Source organism: Macaca thibetana, chromosome 5 (assembly GCF_024542745.1).
Source record: "Macaca thibetana thibetana isolate TM-01 chromosome 5, ASM2454274v1, whole genome shotgun sequence".
NCBI classification, from domain to species: Eukaryota; Metazoa; Chordata; class Mammalia; order Primates; family Cercopithecidae; genus Macaca; species Macaca thibetana.
The window spans coordinates 139,656,429-139,669,843 of NC_065582.1; the positions used below are offsets into that span (position 1 = coordinate 139,656,429).

Here is a 13,415-nt window from a genome sequence, read left to right on the forward strand (position 1 = left end):
TTGTGTCTTCTAAGATTTAGTTACCAGTGTTTTGTAATTCTCATTGTAGAGATCTTTCAATTTCCTGGTTAGCTGTATTTCTAGGTATTTTATTCTTTTTGTGGCAATTGTGAATGGTATTGAGTTCCTTATTTGGTTCTTGGCTTGGTGGTTGTTGTTGTATTGGAATGCTAGTGCTAGTGATTTTTGTAGATTGATTTTGTATCCTGAAGCTTGTTGATGTTTATCAGCTGGCAGAGCTTTTGGGCTGAGACTATGACGTTTTGAATCATGTCATCTGCAAACGGAGATAGTTTGACTTCCTCTTTTTGCATTTGGATGCACTTTCTTCTTTTTGCCTAATTGCTCTGGCTAGGACTTCCAACACTATGTAGAATAGCAATGGTGGGAGAGAAGGCATCCTTGTCTTGTGCTGGCTTTCAAAGGGAATGTTTCCAACTTTTGCTTGTTCAGTATGTTGGCTGTGGGCTTGTCATAGATGCCTCCTTGTTTTGAGGTATGTTTTTTCAATACCTGGTTTGTTGACAGTTTTGAACAGGAAGGGGTATTGAATTTTATCAAAAGGCTTTTCTGTGCCTGTTGAGACAATCATGTGGTTTTTGTCCTTGTTTTTTTTTTATGTGATTCATCACATTTATTGATTTTAAAATGTACATACAAGTAGTAACAGTAAAATAAACCAAGCTGAGGAAAGAATCCCAGAACTTAAAGACTGGATGTCTGAAGTAAGGCAGTGAGACAAAAATAAACAAATAAGAATAAAAAGATATGAATAAAGCCTCTAAGTATGGGATTATGTAAAGAGGACAAATCTGAAATCATTGGCATCTCTGAAAGGGAGGAGGAGAAAGCAAACAACCTGGAAAACGTATTTCGGGATATGGTTCATGAAAACTTGCCCAACCTTGCTAGAGAGGCCAACCATCAAATTCAGGAAATACAGAGAACTCCGTCAAGACTCTATGCAAGAAAATCATCCCCAAGACACATAATCATCAGATTTTCCAAGGCCAAAATTAAATGAATAATTTTAAAGGCAGCTAAAGAGAGAAATGACAGGTCACCTACAAAGAAAACACCATCAGGCTAACCGCAGACCTCTCAGCTGAAATCCTACAAGCCAGAAGAGTTTGGGGGCCTATATTCAACATTATTAAAGAAAAAAAATCTTAAACTAGGAATTTCATTTTCAGCCAACCTAAGCTTGCTAAGCAAAGGAGAAACAAGATCCTTTTAAGATAAGCAAATGTTGAGGGAATTTGTTACCCACCAGACCTGCCTTACAAGAGAACTTGAAAGCGTTACTAAATATAGAAAGGAAAGTTCATATGAGCTATTACAAAAAGACACTTAAACACACAAACCAGTGTCACTATGAAGCAACCACTCCAGTAAGCCAACATAATAACCAGCTAACAACACAATGATGGGATCAAACCCACACATATCCATACTAACCTTGAATGTAAATGAACTAAATGCACCAGTTAAAAGACACAGAGTGGCAAGCTGGATTAAAAGAAAGACTTAGTGGTATGCTGTTATCATGAGACCGATCTCACATGTAATGACACTCATAGGCTCAAAATAAAGGGCTGAAGGAAAATCTACCAAGCAAACAGAAAACAGAAAAAATTAGGGGTTGCAATCCTAACTTCAGATAAAACAATTTCAAACCAACAAAGATCAAAAAAGACAAGGGCATTATGTAATAGTAAAGGGTTCAATTCAACAAGAAACCTAACTATCCTACATATGTATGCACCCAACATAGGAGCACCCAGATTCATAAAACAAGTTGTTAGAGACCTACAAAGAGACACAGACTCCCACATAGTAATAATGGAAGACTATAACACTCCACTGACAGTATTAGACAGATCATCAAGACAGAAAATTAACAAAGATATTCAGTACCTGAACTCAACATTGGATCAAATGGATCTGATAGACCTTTTCAGAACTCTCCACCAAAAAACAACAGAATACACATTCTTCTCATTGCCACATGCCACTTACTCTAAAACCGACCACATAATTGTACATAAAACAATCCTCAGCAAATGCAAAAGAATCACAATCATACCAAACACACTTTTTGGACCACATTCAAGTAAAAAATAGAAGTCAGGACTAAGAAGATTGCTTAAAACCATGCAATTTTGTGGACATTAAACAGCATGCCTCTGAGTGATTTTTAGGTAAATAATGAAATTAAGGCAGAAATCAAGAGATTTTTCAAAACTAATAAGAACAAAGATGCAACATACCAGAATCTCTGGGACACAGTTAAGTCAGTGTTAAGAGGGAAATTTATAGGACTAAATGCCCATATCAAAAAGTTACATAGTCCTCAGATTAACAATATAACCTCGCAACTGAAAGAATTAGAGAAGCAAGAACAAATCAACCCCATAGCTAGCAGAAGAAAAGAAATAATAATAGAAGCTGAACTGAAGGAAATTGATTGGCAAAAACAAAACAAAACAAAACAAAAACATTCAAAAGTTCAATGTATCCAGGAGTTGGTTTTATGAAAGAAATAATAGGATAGGCCACTAGCTAGAATAATAAAGGAGAAAAGAGAGAAGATCCAAATAAACACAATTAGAAATGATGAAGAGAACGGTACCACTGACCTCATAGAAATAAAATTAGCAATCATAAACTACTGTGAACACCTCTATGCACACAGACTAGAAAACCTAGAATATATGGATAGATTCTTGGACGTATACAGCCTCCCAAGACTGAACCAGGAAGAAATTGATTTCCTCAACAGACCAATAATGAGTTCTGAAATTGAGTAAGTAATAAATAGCCTACCAACCAATAAAAAAGTCCAGGACCTGATGAATTCACAGGCAGATTCTACTGGATGTACAAAGAAAAGCTTGTACCATTTCTACAGAAACTATTCCAAAAAACTGAAGAGAAGGGACTCCTCCCCAACTCTTTCTATGAAGCCAGTGTAATCCTGATACCAAAACCTGGCAGAGACACAACAACAAAAAAAGAAAAAACTTCAGGCCAATATCCTTGATGAACATCAATGCAGAAACCATAAAAAATTAGCATACCAAATCCAGCAGCATATCAAAAAGCTAATCTATCATGATGAAGTAGGCTTCATCCCTGGGATGCAATGTTGGTTCAGCATAAGCAGGTTTATTGAGGTGGCCATGTATAGCAGAGTGGGTGCTCCTTGTGGAGGAATGCCAACCCATAGGCAGTGCACTCAGATCAGCAGGGTATGGGCTGTTCGTTAGCTGCATTTATATCCACTTTTAATTACATGCAAATTAAGGGTTGGGCTATTCATAAATATCTGGAGAAAGGAGTGGTTATTTCTGGATGTTGCCATGGTACTTGTGAACTGTCATGATGCTGGTAGGGGTGTCATATGCTGATAAGCATCAAAGGCAACTAAAGACAGCCTTTGGCATCATTGGCTGGTTCCAGCCAGTTTCTTGATTTCATCTTGTCAGGATCAGAACATAAATCCTGCTGTTCTCCTACCTTATTTTCTCGCATTAGAGATTATATACTACTACTTAATGTTAAAGGGCTTGTAGAAGAGTGGAGGTCCATCTTCTGTAACTGCTTCCTGCTGATCTTATGAGTGTAGGCACTTGCTAACACTGGAGGAGTAGAAACTCTTGTCATCTGATGTAAGGAGGCCAAAGGCAGTATATCTCTTTTCCTGGGTCAGAAGGCAGGATGAATTGGAAGCCTTGTGACAACATTGTCTTTAAATGGAATTGTTGTAATCTGGAAGACACAAACTTATACTAAGAGGTAACAAGCAAGGGCCAAAAATACAACACTAGTCCAGGATTACATTTGCCAAGGTTTAGGGACTCTTGAATTCTCTTTAGTGCCTGACCTTTGTTGGTGGCCAATGATTCTGGGGTTTGAGTCTAATTCCTTAGGGTTGTCTCAGGTAGGCAAAGCTACTCCAAGAAGCCACTACATTATTGCTGCCCTGCTTTCCACCAGAAATAATGCTATTGTTTGTTTATTTCTGGTATTATTGGGCCTCTCGGGGTTACAGACAGTGACCGTCAGAGGGGCAGTGGTGACCAACAGACATTTTTGTTTTGATATACAAAACATTTTGTTTTTGTGTACAAGTTTTTGATATACAAAATAAAGCTACTCCTGAAAGAATAGCTGGTTCTCCAGGGAGTCAGGAGTAGTTAGTTGCAGGGTCGGATTTCTTTCCAATCATAACCACAGACAAAAGTGCACCCAGTTAGGGCACAAATTGAGGCCATATGTGGTGTAACGTCTATTCTCTATTTCCAAAATGAATCTATAGAGCTATTTTCCCCAAATTCCAATGAGAGTGGTCAAATAGCTCCTATTTTCCAGAAGGGGGAACACTTCCATCTTCCTAGATCAGGTGGTTGCTTTTTCCTTGCATGTATTGACCTTGGCGGTGGCATCATGTATGACTTCCTTACTTAGAAGTTGAATCCCATTTATCTTAGTGCAGCCTTGGTACTTGGAAACTAGGGTTGGAACAGAGCATTGTGGGGAAACTTCCATTCTTGTATCACTAACACAGCAATGGGTGCAAAAGATAGTGTCATTACATCACTGGAGGTACCAGTACCCAATCTCCCAGGTCCAGATAACAGTGGTGGAGGAAGTTAGGTAGAGTCTGTTAAGTGGGGGAGAATTCCACCTAACAAGTGGTGGTCTGTGTACTAAGGCATCACGGTGGTTAATTAGGAGGTCCAGAGACATGGTCGTGAGATTTTCCAGATGTGCCAGAACGTGGAACTCTTTTATCCTGGGGATGTTGATGACAGATTCGGCAACCAAGAAGAATATTCTTTGATGCTATACTTTTTTGAAATATTTACTGTAGAGTCTTCTCCCACCCACACTGAAATCGGTTAACTGGGGGAGCAAACAGGATTATCAGAGGCAGCATGATGTCTGGCTGGACCTTAGAGTGGCCTCTGCACCCAACAAGGACAAAAGATGTGTTTCCTAGGAGGAAACAGTTGTTCAAAGCAGTGGGGAAGGAGTATTATGATCAAGAAGAAGAGAAAAATTGATATTCCTATGCTTACCATAGCACCACATCTCTGTACCAAACTGAGCGTTGGTCCTTTACAAAGGTAATGGACCAAAGGAGAAGAGGTTGTTATATGAAAAAGATACTTGCACGCATATGCTTATCACAACACAATACACAATTACAAAGATGTGGAACCAACCTAAGTTCCACCAACTAATGAGTGGCTAAAGAAAATGTGGTATATATACAACCATAGACTATTACTCAGCCATTAAAAGGAACAAAATAATGTCTTCTGCAGCAAGTTGGATGGAGCTGAAGTCCATTATTCTAAGTGAAGTAACACAGAGGGAGAAAACCAAAAAACATATGTTCTCACTGATAAGTGAGAGTTAAACTATGAGTACCCAAAGACTACAGAGTGGTATTAATATAATACTCGGAAGGGGGAGAGTAGAAGAGGTGCTAGAGATTATAAAACTACACCGGTATACTGTACACTACTCAGGTGATGGGTGCCGTAAAATCTTAGAATTCACTACTATTTAATTCATCCATGTAACAAAAAAAAATGTGTATCCCAAAAGCTATTGAAATAATAATAATTAAAAAAAGAAAAAGGTTCCAGTTCATAAGGAATTTCTCTGAGGAGTCTGAAGTCACCTAGTAGTTGCTGTCATTCAGGGGATTTTGTGGGATTATTTATTACAATTTACAGGCATTATCATTGTCTATAATTGCCCTCTATCTACCCTATATCTTGCACTTCACTGATTTAAGTTCATATTCCAATGATAGGCAAAAGCTTTCCTTACTCCTTATACGAAAATTAATTCAAGATGGATTAGAGACTTAAATGTTAGACCTAATACCATAAAAATCCTAGAGGAAAACCTAGGTAGTACCATTCAGGACATAGGCATGGGCAAAGACTTCATGTCTAAAACACCAAAAGCAACGGCAGCAAAAGCCAAAATTGACAAATGGGATCTCATTAAACTAAAGAGCTTCTGCACAGCAAAAGAAACTACCATCAGAGTGAACAGGCAACCTACAGAATGGGAGAAAATTTTTGCAATCTACTCATCTGACAAAGGGCTAATATCCAGAACCTACAAAGAACTCAAACAAATTTACAAGAAAAAAACAAACAACCCCATCAAAAAGTGGGCAAAGGATATGAACAGACATTTCTCAAAAGAAGACGTTCATACAGCCAACAGACACATGAAAAAATACTCATCATCACTGGCCATCAGAGAACTGCAAATCAAAACCACAATGAGATACCATCTCACACCAGTTAGAATGGCGATCATTAAAAAGTCAGGAAAGAGCAGGTGCTGGAGAGGATGTGGAGAAATAGGAACACTTTTACACTGTTGGTGGGATTGTAAACTAGTTCAACCATTATGGAAAACAGTATGGCGATTCCTCAAGGATCTAGAACTTGATGTACCATATGACCCAGGCATCCCATTACTGGGTATATACCCAAAGGATTATAAATCATGCTGCTATAAAGACACATGCACACGTATGTTTATTGCAGCACTCTTCACAATAGCAAAGACTTGGAATCAACCCAAATGTCCATCAGTGACAGATTGGATTAAGAAAATGTGGCACATATACACCATGGAATACTATGCAGCCATAAAAAAGGATGAGTTTGTGTCCTTTGTAGGGACATGGATGCAGCTGGAAACCATCATTCTTAGCAAACTATCACAAGAACAGAAAACCAAACACTGCATGTTCTCACTCATAGGTGGGAACTGAACAATGAGATCACTTGGACTCAGGAAGGGGAACATCACACACCGGGGCCTATCATGGGGAGGGGGGAGGGGGGAGGGATTGCATTGGGAGTTATACCTGATGTAAATGACGAGTTGATTGGTGCAGCACAGCAACATGGCACAAGTATACATATGTAACAAACCTGCACGTTATGCACATGTACCCTACAACTTAAAGTATAATAATAATAAATAAATTAAAAAAAAAAAAGAAAAAGGTCAGGCACAGTGACTTAACGCCTGTAATCCCAGCACTTTGGGAGGCAAGGCGGGCTGATCACCAGGTCAGGAGATCGAGACCATCCTGGCTAACATGGTGAAATCCCGTCTCTACTAAAAATACAAAAAATTTGCCGGGCGTGGAGGTGGGAGCCTGTAGTCCCAGCTACTCAGGAGGCTGAGGCAGGAGAATTACTTGAACCTGGGTGGCGGAGGTTGCAGTGAGCTGACATGGTGCCACTGCACTCCAGCCTGGGTGACAGAAGGAGACTTTCAAAAAAAAAAGAAAACAACTCTAGAAACATCTCTGACAAACAACTCTAGGAATGGGCTGACTGGCCTGATTAGGCTGATGGTGCCTACAGTAGACCACAAGACATTGACCAAGAACACAGTGATTAACTGCTCACCTGAGACTGCACATGACCATTTCACAAAAATGTTTTGATGATTTCTCTGAACTTCTCTTAAAACTGTAATAAAAATTACTTTACCCAAGTTCTATTCTATAGCTTTCCTTGTCTTACCTATCAGGAAAAATGAAGTTTAGACACATGGACAGATCTCAATCTTTGAATAAATAATTTGAATCCAACTATATTTTGTAAAGTGGTGAATTTTATATTGCTATCTTATGACTAGAATTCTGAGGTAAAAGCAAATGGGTCAGTGTTCCATCTTTCTGTTAAAAACTTAAAAACTCCTGATCCAGAGGCCCAACTTGGAGAGGTGGTTTTTGAAAGCCACTTCACTGCCTCCTTTCAGTTTTTGGCTTCTCTAATAAAGCGAACTTTCCTTTAGTTAAAAAAAAAAAAAAAAGTGGTGGGTGGCCTTCAGGGACTCACAAGTGTAGGTAACATTGTATCTGAAACCTGTGGGGGCTCATAAGAAACAGTTTTAATCCTGGATAGGTGTACTCAGCTGGTGATCCCCTGAAGCTTAATGACAGTGGGGATACTTAACAACACCTGATAGGGGCCCTTCCATTTTGGTTGTAATTCATCCTTGGGGGATCCTTCTTTACAAATTTTCAGCAAGACTAAGTCTCTTGGTTGAACGGGGGAGTTAATTCTTTCCCTTGTTGGAAAGGGCAATGCTTTATTTCCATATTCTTGAAGGGCCTTTTGAACTTGACCTAAATTCCACATAGGGGGCATAGTGAGGCTTGTCTGGCCCCTGTTTCCCATCATGAACTGAATTAGTTTTTCAGGTTTCTATAGCCAATTAAACATTTTAGTCCAGGTGAGAATGGCGGTTGCCCAACACTCATTAGCCCTTAAAACTTTTTTAAAGCAATCTAAGAATTAAAAAACAAAGGCCAAACATAAAGTTACACATCAAGAACAACAAGGAGTATAAAATCAAGTTATCCTGGAGGAAAACATTGCTTTTATAGACCTCTAAGATAAAATATTTCAGCATAAGTTAATATCAAGAGTTAAAACTAGAGAAGAAAAAGTCACAGGAGCAGATGAAAAAGCTGGAGCATTATTGTGTTAGGCCTTCTCAAAGGGAGAAAGAATTGAACAGGCTATAGAATTAAAATAAAAATTTCTTCTAATTAAGAGCAAATCAATAACTTAAGAACAACTTGCTTTAACATGGGGGACCATTCTCTAGAAAGACAATTATAAACAATTCCTTTCTAATGATAGCCACCTAATTGCACACAAAATTCCTTCATAAATTTTCTTTTTTTTTTTTTTTTTTTTTTTTTTTTTTTTGAGACGGAGTCTCGCTCTGTCACCCGGGCTGGAGTGCAGTGGCCGGATCTCAGCTCACTGCAAGCTCCGCCTCCCGGGTTCACGCCATTCTCCTGCCTCAGCCTCCCGAGTTTCTTTCACAAACTTTATCATGACTTATACAGACTATCACATGCTTGTACTTTCTGACTTGTCCTATGCTATCTCTCTCAAATAACTGGAACTAGAACTTGAAGAAATAATTAGAATCCAACTGTATTTTGTACTCTAGAACAAGAATTCAACATACAAGACTTTTGTTTATTCCCTTCTTTACCAAAAATACATATTTTATCTATAACTTTATTTACAGTTCTCTTTCCTTCTTATTAGTTCCTTTCTACCTCATTTCATAAATAACCTTTTCAAGTTGGTAATTTGAATTAACCTTTACATAGCTTTTGAACTAGACAAAGTTATTCTTTTTCTTGATAAAAAGACATCTTTTTTGGCACATATTATATAAACCAACGAAGCAAGAAATCCTGAACTCTGTACCAGATGTTAGCATTTTAAAGATGAGAACCATTTCACAATTTTTAGAAACTTATCTTCCCATATATTATGATAACACTTTCTTAATTGGAAATGACCCAGACATCCAATAAACATCCAAAATGATTTTAAGATTTTAAGTTATACAAAAAGTTCACTTACAAGCATTTATCTCATTACATTTACCTAATTTATTATTACTTTTTAATAGATTAGCAAAATTACTTGAAAAAATTGTGCTATTAGACAAATCTAGTCATCATTCAAAGTTGCTTCCTGATTAAGCATTTTTAAAGTCTGAACATTAGGTGAACACCTAAGTAAGAATCTTACAGTTGAATACATGAGCATTTTGCTGATAACCCTGAAGATTTAGGTGTTTTTATTGAACCAACAATCTTAAATTAGTCTGATTTATCAAAATTTGAAAATTCTGAAGACATTTCTGTTTTTATCGGTAATTTTAAAGCCAGTTTTATTTACCAAATATTCACATGAATTTGAAAACATTTGGACTTAATTTATGAATATTCATTTGCTTATAAGCTAATTTGATAGCATGCTAGACACAACACATAACACATGTACATACACATAAACATATCTAAACGTGTATACACACAGAAAGACGGAACACTTACCCATTTGCTTTTACCTCAGAATTCTAGTGATAAGATAGCAGTATAAAATTCACCACTTTATAAAATACAGCTGGATTCGAATTATTTATTCAAAGATTGAGATCTGTCCATGTGGCTAAACTTCATTTTCCCTGATAGGTAAGCCAAGGGAAGCTATAGAATAGAACTTGGGTAAAGTAGTTTTTATTACAGTTTTGATTTTAAAAACCTCTTTTCTCCTTTTTAATGAGGGGAGAGAGGGAAGGGGTTGATAGCATTGTTCCATGAGTGCCCTTGGAGTCCTTGAGCTGCTGGAGAACTCACCTGGCAGTGGAGAAACTGAAGAAAGTGTTCAGGTGGCCACTTCCTGCTGCTGAATGTCTGCTGCTTCAGGGGGTTGTCCATCAAGTCAGGCGTCTGGGACCTCCAGAAAAATGGACTTGAGCAAGGCAGTGGTAGGGAGTGTAGGCTGGGGCTAATTGGATAACATGGAGGGGTGTCTCATGACCTTGGGGTGGAACGCTGAGCTGGAGAACTGGCGGGATCTCTCTTCAGAATCAAGGGACTGAGGACACTCTGTGGGAAGGGAAATGGACTTTCTAGGAGGCACAGCTAAGAGGGGGTTGGTTATCTAGCAAAACTGACACAACTTCTTCGTGCCTGGAAGTAACATGAGCCAGAAACATTCTACAACCACCCCTTAAGTCAGGATCCTGATAAAGGACCATAAAGGCCTTTACATACACGACCTCTCCCCATTTTGTTTCTTTTCTACAGAATAAATCTAATTGTAAAAATAGTTTATAACAAAGAACCATTTCTAGGCCAAATATTTTGTTTTCCGGTTTATACTAGACCTGAACAGTGTTGCAGTAGAAATGAGTTTCTTTTATTTTAAGCCTTCTAATTTGTTTGATCTAATTGCTAAAAGGGCACCCCAGCAGTGAGTCCTTCTGGATGCTCACCATTGTCCACATGTCTAACAGGGTTCTCTACCAGAAACAGAGGTTTATCTAAGTCTAGCAAAAGCTCTGTTATTTTCTCTTTTACATTCCCACCTGCTTTTTCTCAAGTCAGTACACAGTTGCTGCCAAGTCCTGCAAAGAGGGCATAGGTACAGGGTACAACAAAAGTAAATAATGAGATATGAGTGGGCATTGGAGTGATAACTGCATTCACCAGTAAACAGAATATGACAAAAGAGGTGGCTTTTCTTTTACTAAGCCAAGTATAAAAGGAAAGGAAAAATAGAGTGACAGGGTTAAGAAACCCCTAGAGAGGGACTCTAACCCACACTCATAGAAGGGAAACAAAGGAATAAATGAACCCCCAGGGTAGGACTCTAATCTACAGTCTTAGAAGGTCATGCCAATGCTGAAAACCCCGGAGCATCTGAGGGTAGCCAACAGTACTAAATGCTGAAAAACCTGCAGCACCTGCGTATTGGCCAGTGAGGGTCCCCTCATCATAGGCCAGAATCCCCAGAGCATCTAAGGGGTGTTCAGGAGTGAACCCCAGAGGCCACATTGGGGCTACAGAACAATGTGACTCTGATGTCACAAGGTCCTCTCACAAGAGGAGACCTCTCACAACCAAGTGACCTGCCTTACACAATTGCCCAAATAAAGTTGGCAGGGAGTAGAAGCAGAAACTGTAAATGAAACATACGTTGCAGGGAGGAAAATAAAATGACCCGTGGAAAAATAAAATGGCATTAAAGTAAAAAGGAGCTAGAGAAGGGGCAATGATGATATAGTTGGTCAGATGGACTTCTTTCTAGGGCACCCAAACTATGGGGGACTTTAAATTGACCATCTAGTCGGAGACTTCATTTCCTGGTTTACCAGATGTCAAAGAAGGGGCAGAGGGAACAATTACCCATCTGCAGAAGCCAAAATGATGCTGACTGGTCTGTAACTTGAGACCCTGGTGAAGGTCTCCCTTAGGTTCCCAAGCTTGGGAGGGATTGACTGCTGCAAGGAGGCCAACATGCGGACCATCAACTTGCCAGCCACAGTTGGTCCAAATGAAGTGTCAGCCCCTTGCCCATCAGCTCAGTCTGCTGCTGTCACCTGACAAGAAAGATGATGGATCTGAAAACAGCCTTTGACTGGTTTTACAGCTCTGCAGTGTTAGTAGGTCTTTGGTGCTATGGCCTCTGTGCTACAGCTCTGCACCTTGGATTGTCACCTTGCTGTCTCTCTTGACTGTATCACCAGTCACCATCTCACTGCCTTGCCACCTCTCTTTACCATCTTCTTTCTATTTGCCATCTCACCACCTTGCCAACTCTTGCCATCTTCTGGGCACATTGGGCACCAGATGATACAGGGCAGGTAAGCTTCAAAATTTGGGCGTATCCTGGGATTATTCATGGCTTCACTCAGGAAAGAATTAAAGAGCAAGCTGATGGTGGAAAAAAGCAGGCTTATTGAAGTGGCAGTGTACAGCAGAGTAGCAGCTCATTGCACAGCATGGCTAACTCATAGGCAGTGCACCCAGAGTGGGAAGTTATGGGCTGTTGACTAGCTGTATTATACCCACTTTTAATTACATGCAAATTAAGGGGTGGGTTATTCAGAAATCTCTAGAAAAGACATGCTAACTTCTGGGTGTTGCTATGGCATTTGTAAACTATCATGGCACTGGTGGGACTGTCTTATGCTGATGAGCTGCAAGGGCAACCAGAGGTTGCATTTGGTGCCATTTGCTGGTTCTGGATGGTTTGTTTATTTGGTCCTATTGGGACCAGAAAATAAGTTCTGCCTGTCTCTGACCTCAAGGTTATGTATTGCTGAAAGTCAGATAAAGATATAAAGGAATCAAAATTGCCATTAATCCCATAAATATAACAGTAATAGCTACCAGACAGACCTCTCAGGTTGTCATAATTACAAGTCCTTCAGTTATTCTACTTCCCCAGCACCATTTTCCAGATGAGAAAGGTAGAGCTCAGAGATGTGAAAGCTCCTTCATCAGGATCACAGACTTGTAAATGTCAGAATCAGAATTTGAAAATAGATATCTTGACTTCTAAAATCTATGCTGCATTTAATAGGACCTAGTAGTTAAAAAAGAGGGAGTGTAGAGAGTAATTGAGTCAACATTGTGAGAAATGTTTGGAAGAAGGTGTACCTGTGGCTATGGCAGTAAAAGGAAAGGAGGTAGCTTGATAGTGCTGGGATCTTGGTGGAAAGGTGGAAATGACTTCAATAGGAGGAGAACACTACATTCCTTGTGAGACATAGACATTTTCAGCCATCTTAGCCCATTTATGGAGCCCAAGGGTAAGACTATTTCATCTAATCATGTATTCTTCCTCACACTCATCCGCATATTTTAAGAACAACACATTATCTCTGAAAGAGTACTTTTTACATCCTAAGTCGACAGATCTAGTTTGAGGTTCTGACTTTGCCAGATACAAGATGAACAGTGAGAGGAAAATCATCCTTTTTGAGCAATAAGAAGCATTAATCTCACGAATTTGTAAGTAGCATTTGAT

The 13,415-nt window shown here is 39.2% G+C and overlaps 1 protein-coding gene across 9 annotated transcripts in view; it reads left to right on the top strand.

Annotated features, from left to right (window-relative positions):
- The window catches only part of LOC126955253 (cytochrome c oxidase subunit 7B2, mitochondrial), a 184,356-nt gene that overhangs the window by 36,667 nt on the left and 134,274 nt on the right, over positions 1–13,415 (top strand). The window contains exon 1 of one of the 9 annotated variants that reach the window (XM_050791634.1): positions 11,512–12,246. The exons of the other annotated variants lie outside the window; for them this stretch is intronic. The gene's annotated coding sequence lies outside the window, so the exon portion shown is untranslated. Of the gene's footprint in view, positions 1–11,511; positions 12,247–13,415 lie in introns of those variants that run through there. 9 annotated transcript variants of the gene reach the window in all.